This window comes from Nicotiana sylvestris, chromosome 1, assembly GCF_000393655.2.
Source record: "Nicotiana sylvestris chromosome 1, ASM39365v2, whole genome shotgun sequence".
Lineage (NCBI taxonomy): Eukaryota > Viridiplantae > Streptophyta > Magnoliopsida > Solanales > Solanaceae > Nicotiana > Nicotiana sylvestris.
In genome coordinates, this window is record NC_091057.1 from 18,886,987 (window position 1) to 18,903,451 (window position 16,465).

Sequence of the window (16,465 nt, forward strand, 5' to 3'; positions counted from 1 at the left end):
AACTGTGTCAGTCTTTGATAACTACATCTAGACAAGGCTAATTCAGACTCCTCATCTGAGAAATATGTGAATCAACCTATCCTACGCTTTAATTTAATTCAGACCATAACCAGTACTTGTAAGTCATGCTAAATAATTTGCTGCTTTGAATGAGGAGGCCTACTTGAGCCTTAACTGCTATTTGTTCCCCTTTAACTACTATTTGTTATTGCTTGTCGCCTAGATTTTTATCCTTTTGAAAACTCTAGAAAAGCCCCAACTCCCTCCCCTTTAGGATTAATAGTCTCAATGTCTCCGAGGTTGATAGGATTGTGGCGGGTACTAGCATGCAATAAGTAACGACACCATTCTGCACTTTAATACCTTAATGGGGTGAGAAGGGTAGATATGGATATGATGACCAGTGCGCTAATACCACGTGTAACCCCTCTTTTGAGGAGTGAATACCGGGTATTGCATTGATGTGATCCATATTATTTGTAAACCTACCCCTTTCTTTTAACTTGTTTTATTGTCCAAACTATTTCCTTAAAATTTTTGCTTTCTCTATTCTCTTCAAACTTTTAATTTGCTTGCAATAATATGTGAACCCTTTCTTACTTGAGCCCTTAATTGTTTATTTGATTATGTGAAGTCACAATTGTAACATGGCCGAGAACCACACTAGTGGATCTTGAGGGGTGCCTAACATCTTCCCCTCGAGATAATTTCTAGCCCTTACCCAAACTCTGATTCTTCAAACTCAAACCCTTCTTAGTGTCCTAATTCACTTAATCATTAGGTGACGACTCTTCAAGTTCCAAAACCCAATTCCCAAAAGGGAACGAGTTGTCCTCCCAAATGTCACAAGCCCGATTTCGCGAGAAAAGAGGGCGCGACAGCGTGGCGACTCTACTGGGGATATTTTTTTAGGCTTTTACCATTTCAGGTTATTTGTGACTTTACTGCTTCTTTATTGCCTTTATTTAATGTCTTTATTTCCCTTCTATTACGAAACTAACTTGGCTCTTTGTTTCTTTCTTTTCTTTTAATGCTTTCCTTTACCGCTGTCATTTAATACTGTTGTAAATTCGGAGGAATTATTGTAATTATTACTTTATGAACGTGCAAATACGTGACAACTTGTTTAATTATTGCATAAGCATGTTTTCAACATCATATTCCACTCGTGCCAAACAAAATACCATAGCAACGCTTATAATGAGTGGTTGCGCCCTTCTGATATCATTACCCCCTAAATTTGGCAAAGGCGTATTTGCGGTAAAACTAGTTGATCAACGGTGTAGTCGACGGTTCCATGCCTTTCCCTCTTGAGTTGTCCTCTAAAGGGTACTAGTCTAATACCCTATAGAAACCCTACTCTGTTCAATTGTGCATGCATCACTGTCAAAAGGTACCATTCTTGAGTTGTCCACTCAAGGGTACCAGTCTAATACCCTATAGAAACTTGCTACCTTTTTTGTTTTTACCTTTTGTTTATTCCCCTCCCCAAAGGTTAGTTCGTGCACTCTGGCATCGTCATCATACTCCACAAGATCTAAGGGCCCTCCACCTCCTCTGCCTCCGAGTCCTATCAGAAACAAGAACAAGGGAAAGATGGAAGATTTGAGCAACATCAGAAAGGAGAACTTAGTTGAAAGGGTAGAGGTTCCTCAGGGTATTCAGGTTTCCAAGGAAAGTGCCTCCCAGCTCGAACAGAAGTTATTGAAGTTTCAAGAAGAACTGGACCAAGTTCGGAACTTGGCAAATTTGTCATTTTCCTTCACTACCCCAAATGTCAACTTTGCCAACACTCAAAATCCCACACCTCCACAAAGCATCCCGAAACCACAAAACTAACCCGCTCCCCATCACTACTGCAACACATGCCACACTTTAGACAACACTCCACTACTCATTCTTGAACCGCTAAACTCCACAAATGATCATCCCCACAACGCCCTCATCTATGTGGAAACCATGCCACACTATACTCAACTCATTTCAGGCACACCCGAGTCCGATGATAAGGACTCGATTATCAGGAATCTAGCGGAAGAACTCAAGAAGCTGACTAGTAGAATTCAGGGCATCGAGGGAAGTAAGTGGATTGAAGGACTAAATTACGAGGACCTTTGCATACAACCAGATATCGAACTGGCTGAGGGGTACAAACCTCCTAGCTTCCCGAGGGGTACAAACCTCATAAGTTCGAAATGTTTGACGGTACCGGGGATCTAAGAGTTCATCTGAGGACATACTGCGACAAGTTGGTCGGAGTAGGGAGGGACGAAAAGATTCGCATGAAACTCTTCATGATGAGTCTAAAGGGAGATGCTTTGTCTTGGTACATCACCAAGACCCTAAGAAGTGGTAAAATTGGGTAAGTATGGCGTCCGATTTCTTGGACTGGTTCAGGTTCAACGCGGAAAATGCACCAGATGTGTTCTACATCCAGAACTTAAAGAAAAAACCCACGGAGATATTCCTCGAGTATGCTACTCGTTGGAGATCAGAAGTTGCTAAGGTCAGACCAGCTTTAGAAGAAGAACAAATGAACAGGTTTTTCGTCCGAGCTTAAGACCCACAGTACTATGAAAGGTTAATGCTGATTGAAAGCTAGAAATTTTCCGACATCATCAAGCTAGGGGAAAGGATCGAGGAAGGTATCAAAAGTGGTATGGTCACTAACTTTGAAGCTTTGCAGGCCACCAACAAGGCTTTACAGTCTGGTGGCACGTCCAAGAAAAGGGACGTGAGTGCCGTGATGGTTGCACAAAGAACAAAATCTCCGATTGAATACCAAACCTACCAATACCTCCACTCACATATCAACCTACCCTAAATTACCAAGCACATTTGCCCTCCTACCAAGCTCCACCACCTAGTTACCAATCGCCTTCGCCTCCCACATATCAGCCCACTTCACCCAGATATTCCTAACACGCACATGTCTACCAAACCTACAATACTAAACCACCTCCCACCCGCCAAAACTTTCCTAGACCCCGACCAAACTTCGACCGCAGACCCCCCAAACAGTATACTGCCATTGCCGAACCTATTGACCAGCTGTATGAAAGTCTCAAAGCTGCTGGTTACATCACCCCTATCCCTACCGTAAACCTCGAAAACCCCTTCCAATGGGTCAACCCAAACAAAACCTGTGCATACCATTCCGGCATGAAGGGCATGGGTGCTGCTCTCTGAAGGATAAGATCCAAGCTTTGATTGACAACAAGATCATCATAGCAAAGGAGCCAGCTTTGAATGTTTGTAACAACCCTCTGCCTGACCACAAGGGTGGAGGCGTTCACATAATTGAGATAGAGGACGATTAGGACCCCAAATGGTCGATCAGATTAATCGCTGAAGGTGACGAGCCAAAGGAACCATCGGTCACACTTAATCCGATTGTGGTCCAGATCCAGCCTTCTAAAAACACTAAAGTAGATATGTCCATACCACTTGAGTTCAAAGCACCTTCTCCTACAAAGATGCCAGGACCTATTGAGGTCGAGTTTGGGTCTCCAAAGACACATGTACCATTCGAAGTGGTTGTGGTACCATCCAAGTCAAAGGTACCTATCCTAGTGGCCATGACAGCCGTAGCACCGTTCCATACGAAGGCTATACCATGGTATTATACCGCCGAGGCGAGAAGGAAAGGGAAAACCAAATCTAGAAAAGCAATTGCAGCACAGGGTATGGCAAGAACCGATAGAGTTTATACCCTAGAACATCTAGCCGAGTCTAGTAAGTAGGCCTCTGGACGACCAACCATCACTGAGACTGGGCCTAATGATCTCTGGAGGAAGATACAAGCCAAAGAGTATTCGGTCATTGGTCAGTTGAACAAAACGCCGACCCAGATCTCTATCTTGGCTCTGCTACAAAGTTTTGACGCACATAAGAACGCCTTATTGAAGGTGCTGAGCGAGGCATATGTACCCAGCAACATAACTGGAGGAGAAATGGCAAACATGGTGGGGCAAGTATTGTAGAGCCACAAAATCACTTTCCACGAAGAAGAGCTATCACCTGAAGGGCTAAGCCATAACAAGGCCTTGCACATCACTGTGCAGTGCGAAGATCATTTTATCACCAGAATCCTGATTGACAGAGGGTCCAGCCTCAATATTTGTCCATTGGTGACTCTCAGAACATTGGGAAAGTGCCTGCATGATATCAAGGATGGATCCATCAATGTCAAAGCTTTCGATGGATCCCAAATGTTCCCTATTGGGGAAATCAATTTGTGTCTGCAAATGGGACCAACTTGGTTCGACGTTGATTTTCAAGTGATAGACGTCCCAACATCTTACAACTTGCTATTGGGATGGCCCTAGATCCATGTTGTTGGGGCTGTAGCATCAACCCTACATCAAGCAGTGAAATTCGAGTGGAATCACCAAGAGGTAATTATTCATAGCGACGGTAGCAATCGCATATACAGTCGCCAGACCATCCCAACAATCGGAGGAAGAAGGAAGATATGAGGAGAAACCTACCATCACATTGAGTGAGTCAATGCCGTGGACAAGGACAAATGGTGGGATAACAAAATTGAAAGTATACTGAATTTGTGTGGATACGAACCTGGCAAGGGACTTGGCAAGAATCTCCAAGGAATCACCAAGCCTATCAAGTTGAAGAAACACGGTACCACTTTCGGTTTAGGATATGAATACACATGGGAGGAATTCAACCACTAGTCACCACCATGGAGCAGTCCCTACTATCCACTGGAGCATCTAATACCTCGCTTGGAGCAGACTTTCCAGCTAGCCAATGTCATATATGGGTCGGGAGAAGAGGAAGCACTGGCGACGATGGGGAATTTGTTTTTGGAAGATGATAATATGGACTGTTGTGTCATTTTCGAGGAGGAGGGGGAGGAAAGCCCTTCTATACAAGTTGTGAGCCGAGGAGCACGCCTCAACAATTGGTTTATCAGAACCACCAGGGCCCGAAAAGCTTCGGGTAGCAAGGCTGAACAAAGCACCATGCATTATCTTTATTTTTCTCTAATTGACTTTCTTGCCACATTTTTAATATTGAAATAAGAGCTCCAATGTTCAAAACAATTATGAAATTTACCAAAGCATTTCAGTTTCTTATAAATCTTTCTCTTATTACTTTTTATCGTTTACTTTATTTACACAGCATTAATATTACTTACCTTGATGAACCGACGATTGTGACATGCAACGAGACAACACAACAAACGGATATAGACTTAGAAGAAGATGATATACCAGAAGAGGTTGTTAAAGAGGTTGAGGATTTTGAGAACAGACCTAAGTCTAACCTAGACGAAACTGAGATTGTCAACTTGGGAGATGCAGAAAATGTCAAAAAAACATGAATCAGCGTTCATCTGTCACCATCAGAAAAGAAAGAGTACACGGAATTTCTAAGGGAATATGAGGACATATTTGCCTGGTCTTATGATGACATGACTGGTCTTAGTACATCTATTGTAGCTCACAAACTGCCAACCAATCCGACTTGTCCACCAGTAAAACAAAAGCTTAGGAAGTTCAAACCTGACATGAGTTTGAAAATCAAGGAAGAAGTCACCAAGCAAGTCAAAGCCAAGGTTCTTAGGGTAGTAGAGTATCTAACATGGTTAGCCAATATTGTGTCAGTGCCAAAGAAGGACGGGAAGGTTAGAGTCTGTGTCGACTACCGGGATCTCAACCGAGCCAGTCCGAAATACGACTTCCCCTTGCCGAACATACACATTCTAATTGACAACTGTGCCAAGCATGAACTGCAGTCGTTCATTGATTGTTTTGTTGGGTATCATCATATATGGATGAATGAGGAAGACGCGGATAAAACGACTTTCATTATGCCATGGGGGATGTATTGTTACAAGATGATGTCGTTCGGGTTAAAGAATGCTGGGGCTACCTACATGAGGGCTATGACTGCTATTTTCCATGACATAATACACAAAGAGATCGAGGTATATGTAGAAGACATCATCATCAAATCCAAGAGAGCCAATGACCACATGGAAGATCTGAGGAAGTTCTTCAACAAACTAAGAAGGTACAACTTGAAGCTGAATCCTGCCAAATATGCATTCGGGGTTCCCGCCAGAAAACTACTTTGTGAGTCATCAATGAATAGATTTGGATCCATTAAAGGTCAAAGCCATCCAATAATTGCCACCACCGAAGAACAAGAAAGAGGTTATGAGTTTTTTGGGAAGACTTAACTAAATCGGCCGATTCATAGCTCAATCCACTATCATTTGTGAGCCAATCTTTAAGATGTTGAAGAAGGACGCCGCTACCAAATGGACTGATGATTGTCAGAAAGCCTTTGACAGAATCAAGGAATACCTGTCAACGCCGTCAGTTTTGGTCCCGCCCGAGCCGGGTAGACCTCTATTACTCTACCTCACAGTATTGGATGGAGTTTTCAGTTGTGTTCTGGGGCAGTATGATGAAACGAGAAGAAAGGAGTATACCATCTATTATCTCAGCAAGAAGTTCACCCCATACGAGGATTGATATTCTCTATTGGAACGCACCTGTTGTGCTCTGACTTGGGTAGCTCAGAAGTTGAGACACTATTTCTGTGCCAATACCACTTACCTCATATCAAGGATGGATCCTTTGAAGTACATCTTTTAGAAGCCCATGCCCACTGGCAAGCTAGCCAAGTGGAAAATCCTACTGAGTGAATTCGACATTGTTTACGTGACTTAGAAGGCAATCAAAGGACAAACACTGGCAGATCATCTTGCTGAAAATCCCGTGGATGGAGAATATGAGCCTCTAAAGACGTATTTTCCTGATGAAGAGGTATCTTTCATAGGGTAAGATATTGCAGAACCCTGTGATAGTTAGAGAATGTTTTTGATGGAGCAGTAAACTTTAAAGGAATTGGCATAGGAGCGGTCCTAGTATCAGAAACCTGCCAGCATTATCTGGTGTCTGCTAAGCTCAGGTTCTCATGCACTAACAACATGGCCGAGTACGAAGCCTATATCTTAGGGCTTAAGATGGCCATTGACATGAACATTCAGGAATTACTAGTGATCGGAGATTCAGACCTGCTTATACATCAGGTCCGAGAAGAATGGGCAACCAAGAACTCCAAGATACTCCCTTATCTGCATCATGTACATAAATTGAGGAAAATGTTCACAAAGACAGAGTTGCAACATGTTCCCAGAGTTCAGAATGAGTTTGCCGATGCATTGGCTACCCTATCGTCCACGATACAGCACCCAGACAAGAACTTCATTGATCCTATTCCGGTAAAGATCTATGATCAGCCAGCTTACTACACTCATGTAGAAGAAGAAGCAGACAGAAAACCTTGGTTTCATGATATCAAGGAATATTTGACGAAAGGATAATATCTAGAACTCGCAAATCCTACTCAGAAACGCACACTTCGGAGATTATCTAACAACTTCTTTCATAGCAGAGGAATCCTATATAGGAGGACTCCTGATTTGGGGTTATTAAGGTGTGTCGACGCAAAGGAAGCATCCAGGCTATTGGAGGAAATTCATGCAGGGACCCGCGGTCCGCATATGAACGGCTTTGTCTTAGCCAAGAAAGTACTCTGAGCTGGTTAATTTTGGATGACTATGGAAACGGACTGCATCCAGTATGTCCAAAAATGACATCGCTGCCAGATACATACAAACATGATAAAGGTGCCTCCAAACGAGCTTACTACAACAAGCTCGCCATGGTCGTTCGCCGCTTGGGGAATGGATGTTATCGGACCTATCGAGCCTGCCGCATCAAACAGGCACAGGTTCATTCCAGTGGAAATTGATTATTTCACCAAATTGGTTGAAGCAACATTGTACAAACCAGTGACTAAGAAAGTGGTAGCAGATTTTGTCCGCGACCGCATTGTTTGTCGGTTCCGAATCCCGGAGTCAATCGTCACTGATAATGGTTCCAATCTCAACAGCGACCTGATGAAAGCCATGTGTGAAACCTTCAAGATCAAACACAAGAATTCTACAGCTTACAGACCTCAGATGAACGGAGATGTAGAAGCCTCCATTAAGAATATCAAGAAGATACTAAGGAAGATGATAGAAAAGCATAAGCAGTGGCACGAGAAGTTATCATTTGCCTTGTTGGGATACCGCACCACAATCCGTACACCAATCGGGGAAATTCCCTATATGTTGGTTTATGGTACAGAAGTAGTCATTCCCGCCGAGGTAGAAATTCCCTCCTTAAGAATCATACAGGAAGCAGAACTTGATGATGCAGAATGGGTAGAGAGTCGCTACGAGAAGCTAGCTCTTATAGATGGAAAGAGAATAAATGCAGTTTGTCATGGTCAGCTCTATCATAACAGAATGTCCAAAGCCCTCAACAAAAGAGTCAAGCCGAGACAATTTACACCGGGGCAGCTGGTGTTAAAGAAGATTTTCCCACATCAAGAGGAAGCCAAAGGAAAGTTCTCTCCCAACTGGCAGGGTCCATACATGGTTCATCGGGTCCTCACCGGAGGAGCCCTCATACTTGCAGAAATGGACAGTGAAGTTTGGACGAAGCCGATCAATTCAGATACAGTGAATCGATACTATGTGTAACTTTTATGCTTTCCTCATATGAAGTAATTTGAACTACACCTGACCTGATTTCCGTTTAAGAGGGGATACGTAGGCAACCCTATGGGTTCGGTCATAATTCAATAAAAATTTTATTTCCCCCCGCTATTGGAAACTGGGGTAGAATTTTGAGGAGGACCCTCAAAATTCCGAAGTGATTTCAGCCATTCGACGCAAGCAGCCATCGAAAGCAGCAGCCCGGTAAACTGGGGCAGAAGTTTGAGGAGGACCCTCAAAATTTCGGAGTGAGAGAAGTTGCAGTATCTTGGACCACGTCGCAGTCGTCAGTTCATCTAAAGAAAATCACTCTTAATTATGCACTTATATTATGCTTTTACTAAATCATGCATGTCTGTTACTAAATTTGCTTCGTTTAGCAACGCTACCCCAATGGTACACCCAATATCATCAAAACGAAGCCGAGCAGGTCAAGCTGAGCCAGCGGGAATATGAACTAACCTCCCCTCTTTACAAAACTCACGGTATTTATTTGAATGTAGGCAATTGAGTTGCAAAATCATCAAATATACTATACACTCACGAGACTCACATTGCTCAGGAATGTAACTCTCAGAACCGTTGCACTTACTCACAGCTGCTATCCGCACGCAGTGCTCCCAGCAGACACAGTATCCCCAGCAGTCGCAATATCTCGATCAGCTATCAGCTAAGAAAATTCTATCATCATTTTGCCCTTTTTACTCCTTGCATAAGGCTACCTTTCTTCCTTCCGAGGTTAAGCTCTACCTCCATCTGCATTTCTCTGCATTGCATAAGGCTACCTTTCTACCTTCCGAGGTTAAGCTCTACCTCCATCTGCATTTCTCTACATTGCATAAGGCTATCTTTCTACCTTCCGAGACTAAGCATTTTCTCCATCTATAGTTCTCTGCATTGCATAAGGCTACCTTTCTCCCTTCCGAGGTTAAGCTCTACCTCCATCTGCATTTCTCTGGATTGCATAAGGACACCTTTCTGCCTTCTGAGGTTAAGCTCTACCTCTATCTGCATTTCCCTGCATTGTATAAGGCTATCTTTCTGCCTTCCGAGACTAAGCATTGTCTCCATCTGCATTTCCTACATTGCATAAGGCTACTTTCTGCCTTCTGAGACTAAGCATTGTCTCCATCTTCATTTCCTGCATTGCATAAGGCTACTTTTCTGCCTTCCGAGACTAAGCATTGTCTCCATCTGCATTTCTCTACATTGCATAAGGCTACTGTTCTGCCTTCCGAGATTAAGCACTGTCTCCATCCTGCATTTCTCTGCATTGCATAAGGCTACTGTTCTGCCTTCCGAGACTAAGCACTGTCTCCATCCTGCATTTCTCTGCATTGCATAAGGCTACTGTTTTGCCTTCCGAGCCTAAACACTGTCTCCATCTGCATTTCTCTGCATTGCATAAGGCTACCTTTCTACCTTCCAAGACTAAGCACTGTCTCCATCCTGCATGGCTGAAATATCGCCCCTTTATCCCTCTTGCATCGGCTGAAATATCGCCACCTTTTATTTAAGTCTTGCATCGACTAAAATATCGCCACCTTCTGCATTTCATGGGCTGAAAGATTGCCAAATTTTCCAAAGGCGTCATTGTTCGGAGGCACCATTTGCATAGCCCGAGAACTCCATGCCATGGCCTGAGGACGCCATTTTATCTTTTGCATATCATTATTCAAAGGCATCATAGTTCAGAGGCATCATTCTCATAGCCCGAGAACATCATTTCATAAACTACGAATCCTTTATCATACACTTCATGGCCCAGGAAGTCATAGTCTGAGGACGTCATCCCAACCGTCCGAAGATGGCATTCATGGTCCAATGAGAACTTGCATCACGTTTAAATTTATGCACAATATATGTTCATTTGCAGGTAAACCAGCTAGCAACAACCGTCTCATTAGGGGAGATCTCGTTCCAGTTCCTGCATCTTATCAAACTCTGACCATCCTTCTCAACCCGAACATCGCGTTCGCTTTTCGAAATCTCCATCGGTATATTCTGCCAATGGATCCTAAACTACATATGGCCTGATTCCTATAAGACCAGGGATATGTAGGCAGCTCAGGAACCAGAGCTCAGTCAAAATTCTTCAAATCGTTTCATTCGGTCAAAATTGGCCATCATATCTTTACCTGGCAACTCTTTCGTCCTTCCCGGGTAAAGAGGGGCAGTTGTTGATACCCAATTTTTCCCTATGTATTTTTATATACAAAATACTTTCAAAATAGCATGTACGTGCATATATAAACATGCCCAAGAATTTTGTTATTTTTTCAAAGATTTTAAAATCAATTTATTGTCCATTTTTAGTAGTACAAAATCCATAATTATTCCCAAAATCATCAATTTTGGTGAATAATTTATTTTATTCCCATATTTCTACCAAGAAATAGTTAAGATGATTTTTGCATATTTTATAAATTTATTTAGTATTTTTTAAAACTATATTGCATATAATTGCAATTATAGCCTATTTTAAGATTAATAACATTTCTATAATTTTGTTCCAGTATTTTTAAACTGATATTTATATATTATTTGTTAGCTCAGTACTTTTAATTTACTTTTAAAGTTATTATTACTATTTCTTATAAATAAAAAGGAAAAACTGGCTATTTAACATTTAGCCCAATTTCATTTCAATTTTAGCCCTTAAATTGACCCAATCCTAACCCCAACCGGACCAGCCCAGTTCCAATTTTAACCCAACCCTTGACCCATTTTCAGACCCGCCCAGCCTCCCCTTTAATCCTGGCCGTTGATCATTTTGATCAATGGCCGTGATTCGTTCTTTCCTTTTTTAATTCCCATACCCCCCTAACCCTTGCTCATTTGTATCAAATATGTCGCCTTTGAACTCTCTTCATTTCCCAAATCCTCTCTAGCCCTCCCTGAAACCCTAATCAATTCCCACCCACTTCTGTCATGTTTCCACCGGAATCCATGGCATTCCTGGCCATGGATGGCCTGTGCTCACTCTCTCTCACCATTAAACCTAAGCCACTCAAGGTATGAAGGTCGATTTCAATGTCTCCCTTTAGATATATCTCAGATCTGTAAGATCTATGGCCTCTCCGGCCATTTTCCAGCGTATTCGAGCAATATGAGTCTCTTCGACTCAGGATCCGAATTTCCTCAAGACCTTCTCATTCTAGGGTCTTCTCTGCTGTTTTTAAGCCGTCTAAGGTTCTATACTTACTTATTTTTTCTTAGATCTGTGCCATGCCTGGTCTTTACTTGACGTCTTAAGATTTTCCCCCAAAATTTCCTTTTCAAAATCGTTCAAATTTGATTTTTAGGGTTTCTGGAAAGTTTCTTTAAATGTTTTCTGACTCCTTTGTTCTCTCTTTATGTGTGTTTATACTCGTGTGTTTATTTCTTATTATGCTCGAGTTTTCTCTCTTTTGTTTCTTTTCGATTATGAAAGACCTTTTTGTTCTTTTTTGTCACTCTCATGCTCATATGTTACCTCGGTTTGTTGTTCCTCATTCTTTGCTATATGTGTTTAAGTTTGAGCTCTTTGATTTTGTTTCACCTTACTAAATTTTGTTGATGTTCCTGCTAAGCATGTTTTTACCTGCTTTGTTTAAAACTCGTAGCCTCTCTATCTTCTGAATTCATTTGTGTATGTTTGCCTCTCACAAGCCTTTGAAAGGGGCTTCTAAGCCTCTCTCAATGACTTTGATTTCTCACCTCTGATTCTATTTGAAACCCTAAAGATTTGGGGATTTTCTTTGATAAGTGGCACTAGGGTTCCACTTTGGGACCCTAGGTTTGCGGACTCACTATGAGCCTGTAATCGAACTTGAATCCTTTTGTTTGTGACTTTGAAACTTTCAGTAACTCTTTTCTAGGGTAAACGACTCTTTTGTTTGATTTAGGTGTTTTATATATGAGAAAAACTCCTCTTTCAAAAGGTTTTCACAACCAAGTGATTGATTTCGAAATCCCTTTAATAAGGCTAATGATTCCTTACTGATTTCTTTCGATTGAACCTCCTTTACCCTACTGGCTGTTTATTTTGATCTTTTTGTGTAGAAATTCTATGCTTGTGATGTTTTCCTTAAATACATGGTCTCGTGTATTCCTTCTGTAATTCTGTACCAATGTTTGAATTATTTCTATACTTATATGATTCTTTCCTTTATTACCTTGATTCCCTGTGATTACAATTTGATCCGGGATCCTCTTGATTGATTTTCGAACTGATGCCCTATTTTTACTTTATAAATACACTATTATTCCAACTTTCCTTAATTACCCACTATGTATTTGACCTTGTTTATGCACTATGTGGTTTTTATGCCCTAATTATCCCTATTGAACTAATTTCTTTCCTTATTTTGTCTTGACTAACCGTTTGAACTGGATTCCTTAATTAAAGGATTCCAGTTGTCTTGATTGACACTAATTAATTGCTATTCCATGTTTCTGCATCCTTTGCCTATGTATTACTTGTTTTCAAAACTATATAAAGACCTAGTCTTCCCTCTTTACACACAATAAAATATACACGAACAAAAACACTTCTGATTACTTAATGTCTTGCAATACTGTTTGAATTCAATACTTGGCTTTGCTTGAGATCTTTTGGAACTACTTTGTTTGCAACTTGGCTCTCTCAAGGCTACTATTTTCTTACTTATTTTCCTTTGAAAATGGTATGTCTTTTATTTAGTTTTATGCCTCACCCCTATGTGTTCACTCTACAGTTTCAGACTTTTTGTTTACTTTACTGCTCATGTTCTGTAATTTGTGCTAAATATTTTTTTTCCTTGCTTCTGTTTCTGTTATGAATCCCTACCCCTATTCCCTTCTATATGCCTGAGTTAAGGTCTTGTCCTGAGAGTATCCTAATTACTGTCTATGCCATAACCTGATCACAATGGATCCTAACTCTCAATGTTTGGCTAGCAGGTTGGTCAGGGGCGTGCCTACATTCCAATTGCTGGGCATGACCACCAGTCTGCCATGTCTCTCCCTAATTCCTTTCCCCCTGTGCGCTTACACTTATTCTTAGACTCTTAGGTTTTGACCCCCTCTTATTAGCCTTGCTTTGGGACATTGAATTCCCTCTGAACTTGGACATCTGAGGGCTGGCATTTCCACACTGCACTATGTTCTTCATTCTGCAATGTTTTGGGGTGTAAGCATTGCCCAGAGTCCTTTTGAGACTTTTAGGAACTTTGAAACCCTCCAAATATGAGAAAGTCTTTTGGAAATCTGATCCTGGAAGTTGATTTATCTCATATTGTTGGACTTCGAGTCTGAATTAGGCTGTTTAGATGTAGCTGGAACTTCTGGTGTAATTTTACTTATCTTTCTGATTCACTCGGGTCTGTATTGATTTGTAATAACTATGGGGTGTATAGTAAAAATGGGGGAGGGTCTCTCATGTTATGCATATGAGGTAGATATCATGCTTTAGGTTCTATTTCTACAATCACAACATTTTTCGTTTATATACTGTATTTTCCTGCATTTTTGCATTTTAGAAAACATGCTTATAAGTTCTGCATCTTAGAAATTATGCCTATAGGTTCTTCATTTAGAAAACATGCCTATAAGTCCTGCATTTTAGAAAACATGCTTATAAGTTTTGCATCTTAGAGATTATGCCTATAGGTTCTGCATATAGAAAACATGCCTATACGTTTTTCTGCACTTCTACATATACCCGCCGTTAGGCAAACAATCTTAAGCTTAATAATAACCAATCTATTCTAGATATCATGGCTATAGGGTTCTTGCATTTATGTAACTTTTTTTAAAGCCAATGACACTTAGAGATCATGCCTATAGAAATCAACTGAACCAGTCCCGTTTTGAATCTAAAACCAGCCTTAAAGTCTGTAGATCCTTTTTTATAAAACCAGCAAACCTTTTTCCTTAAAATCAATACAGCTCTATTAGATGTCATGCCTATAGGCCTCACTTAGGTGATTAACTAACTGTGTCAGTCTTTGATAACTGCATCTAGACAAGGCTAATTCGGACTCCTCATCTGAGAAATATGTGATGAATCAGCCTATCCTACGCTTTAATTTAATTCAGACCATAACCAATACTTGTAAGTCATGCTAAATAATTTGCTGCTTTGAATGAGGAGGCCTACTTGAGCCTTAATTGCTATTTGTTCACCTTTAACTGCTATTTTTTATTGCTTGTCGCCTAGAGTTTTATCCTTTTGAAAACTCTGGAAAAGCCCCAACTCCCTCCCCTCTTGGATAGTTGTCTCAATGCCTCCAAGGCTGATAGGATTGGGGCGGGTACTAGCATGCAATAAGTAACGACACCATTATATGCTTTAATACCTTAACGGGGTGGGACGGGTAGATATGGATATGATGAACGGTGCGCTAATACCGCGTGTAACCCCTTTTTTGAGGAGTGATTACTGGGTATTGCATTGATGTGATCCATATTGTTTGTAAACCTAGGACCCCCTTTCTTTTAACTTGTTTTATTGTCCGAACTATTTCCTTAAAATCTCTGCTTTCTTTATTCTCTTCAAACTCTCAATTTGCTTGCAATAATGTGTGAACCCCTTCTTACTTGAGCCCTTAATTGTTTATTTGATTATGTGAAGTCACAATTGTAGCATGGCCGGGAACCACACTAGTGGATCTTGAGGGGTGCCTAACACCTTCCCCTCGAGATAATTTCTAGCCCTTACCCAATTTTTGATTCTTCAAACTCAAACCCTTCTTAGTGTTCTAATGCACTTAATCATTAGGTGGCAAATCTTCAAGTTCCAAAACCCAATTCCCAAAAGGGAACGAGTTGTCCTCCCAAATGTCACAAGCCCGATTTTGCGAGAAAAAGGGGGCGCGACAACGAGCAGCACCTCAGAGTGGTTCTTCAGACTCTGTGAGATAGTCAGTTATATGCTAAGTTCTCGAAGTGTAAGTTCTGGGTGAGTTCAGTTGCATTCCTGGGTCATGTTGTATCAATAGAGGGTATTCAGGTTGATCTGAAGAAGTTTGAGGCGGTTAAGAATTGGCCTAGACCAGCATCAGCTACAGAGATTCGGAGTTTCCTAGGGTTGGTAGGCTACTATCGTCGGTTCATGGAGGGGTTTTCATCTATTGCAACCTCGATGACCAGGTTGACCCAGAAGGGTGCCCATTTCAGATGGTTAGATGAGTGTGAGGCGAGCTTTTAGAAGCTCAAGACAGCTCTAACTACGGCACCAGTGTTGGTTTTGCCCACAGGTTCAGGGCCTTATATAGTTTATTGTGATGCATCTCGTATTGGGCTTGGTGCAGTGTTGATGCAGGATGGCAAAGACATTTCCTATACTTCGAGGCAGTTGAAGATACATGAAAGAACTATCCGGTTCATGATTTGGAGTTGGAATCCATAGTTCACGCATTGAAGATTTGGAGGCATTATCTGTATGGCGTGGCATGTGAGGTGTTCACTGATCACAAGAGTCTTCAGTATTTGTTCAAGCAAAAGGAGTTGAATTTGAGGCAGAGGAGGTGGTTGGAGTTGTTAAAGGATTATGATATCACTATCTTATATCATCCGGGAAAGGCTAATGTGGTGGCCGATGCTTTGAGTAGGAAGTCAGCCAGTATGGGCAGTCTTGCTTATATTCTGGTCGGTGAGAGACCGCTTACCTTGGATGTTCAGGCTTTGGCCAATCAGTTTGTGAGGTTGGATATTTCTGAGTCTAGTTGTGTAATAGTTTGCACGGTCGCTCGTTCTTCATTATTGGAGCGTATCCGTGATCGGCAGTTTGCTAATCCCCATTTGTGTGTCCTTAGAGACACGGTGCAGCGTGGATGTGCCAAGCAGGTCACGTTAGATGATGATGGAGTTTTGAGATTGCAGGGTTGAGTTTGTGTGCATAATGTGGATGGGCTCCGA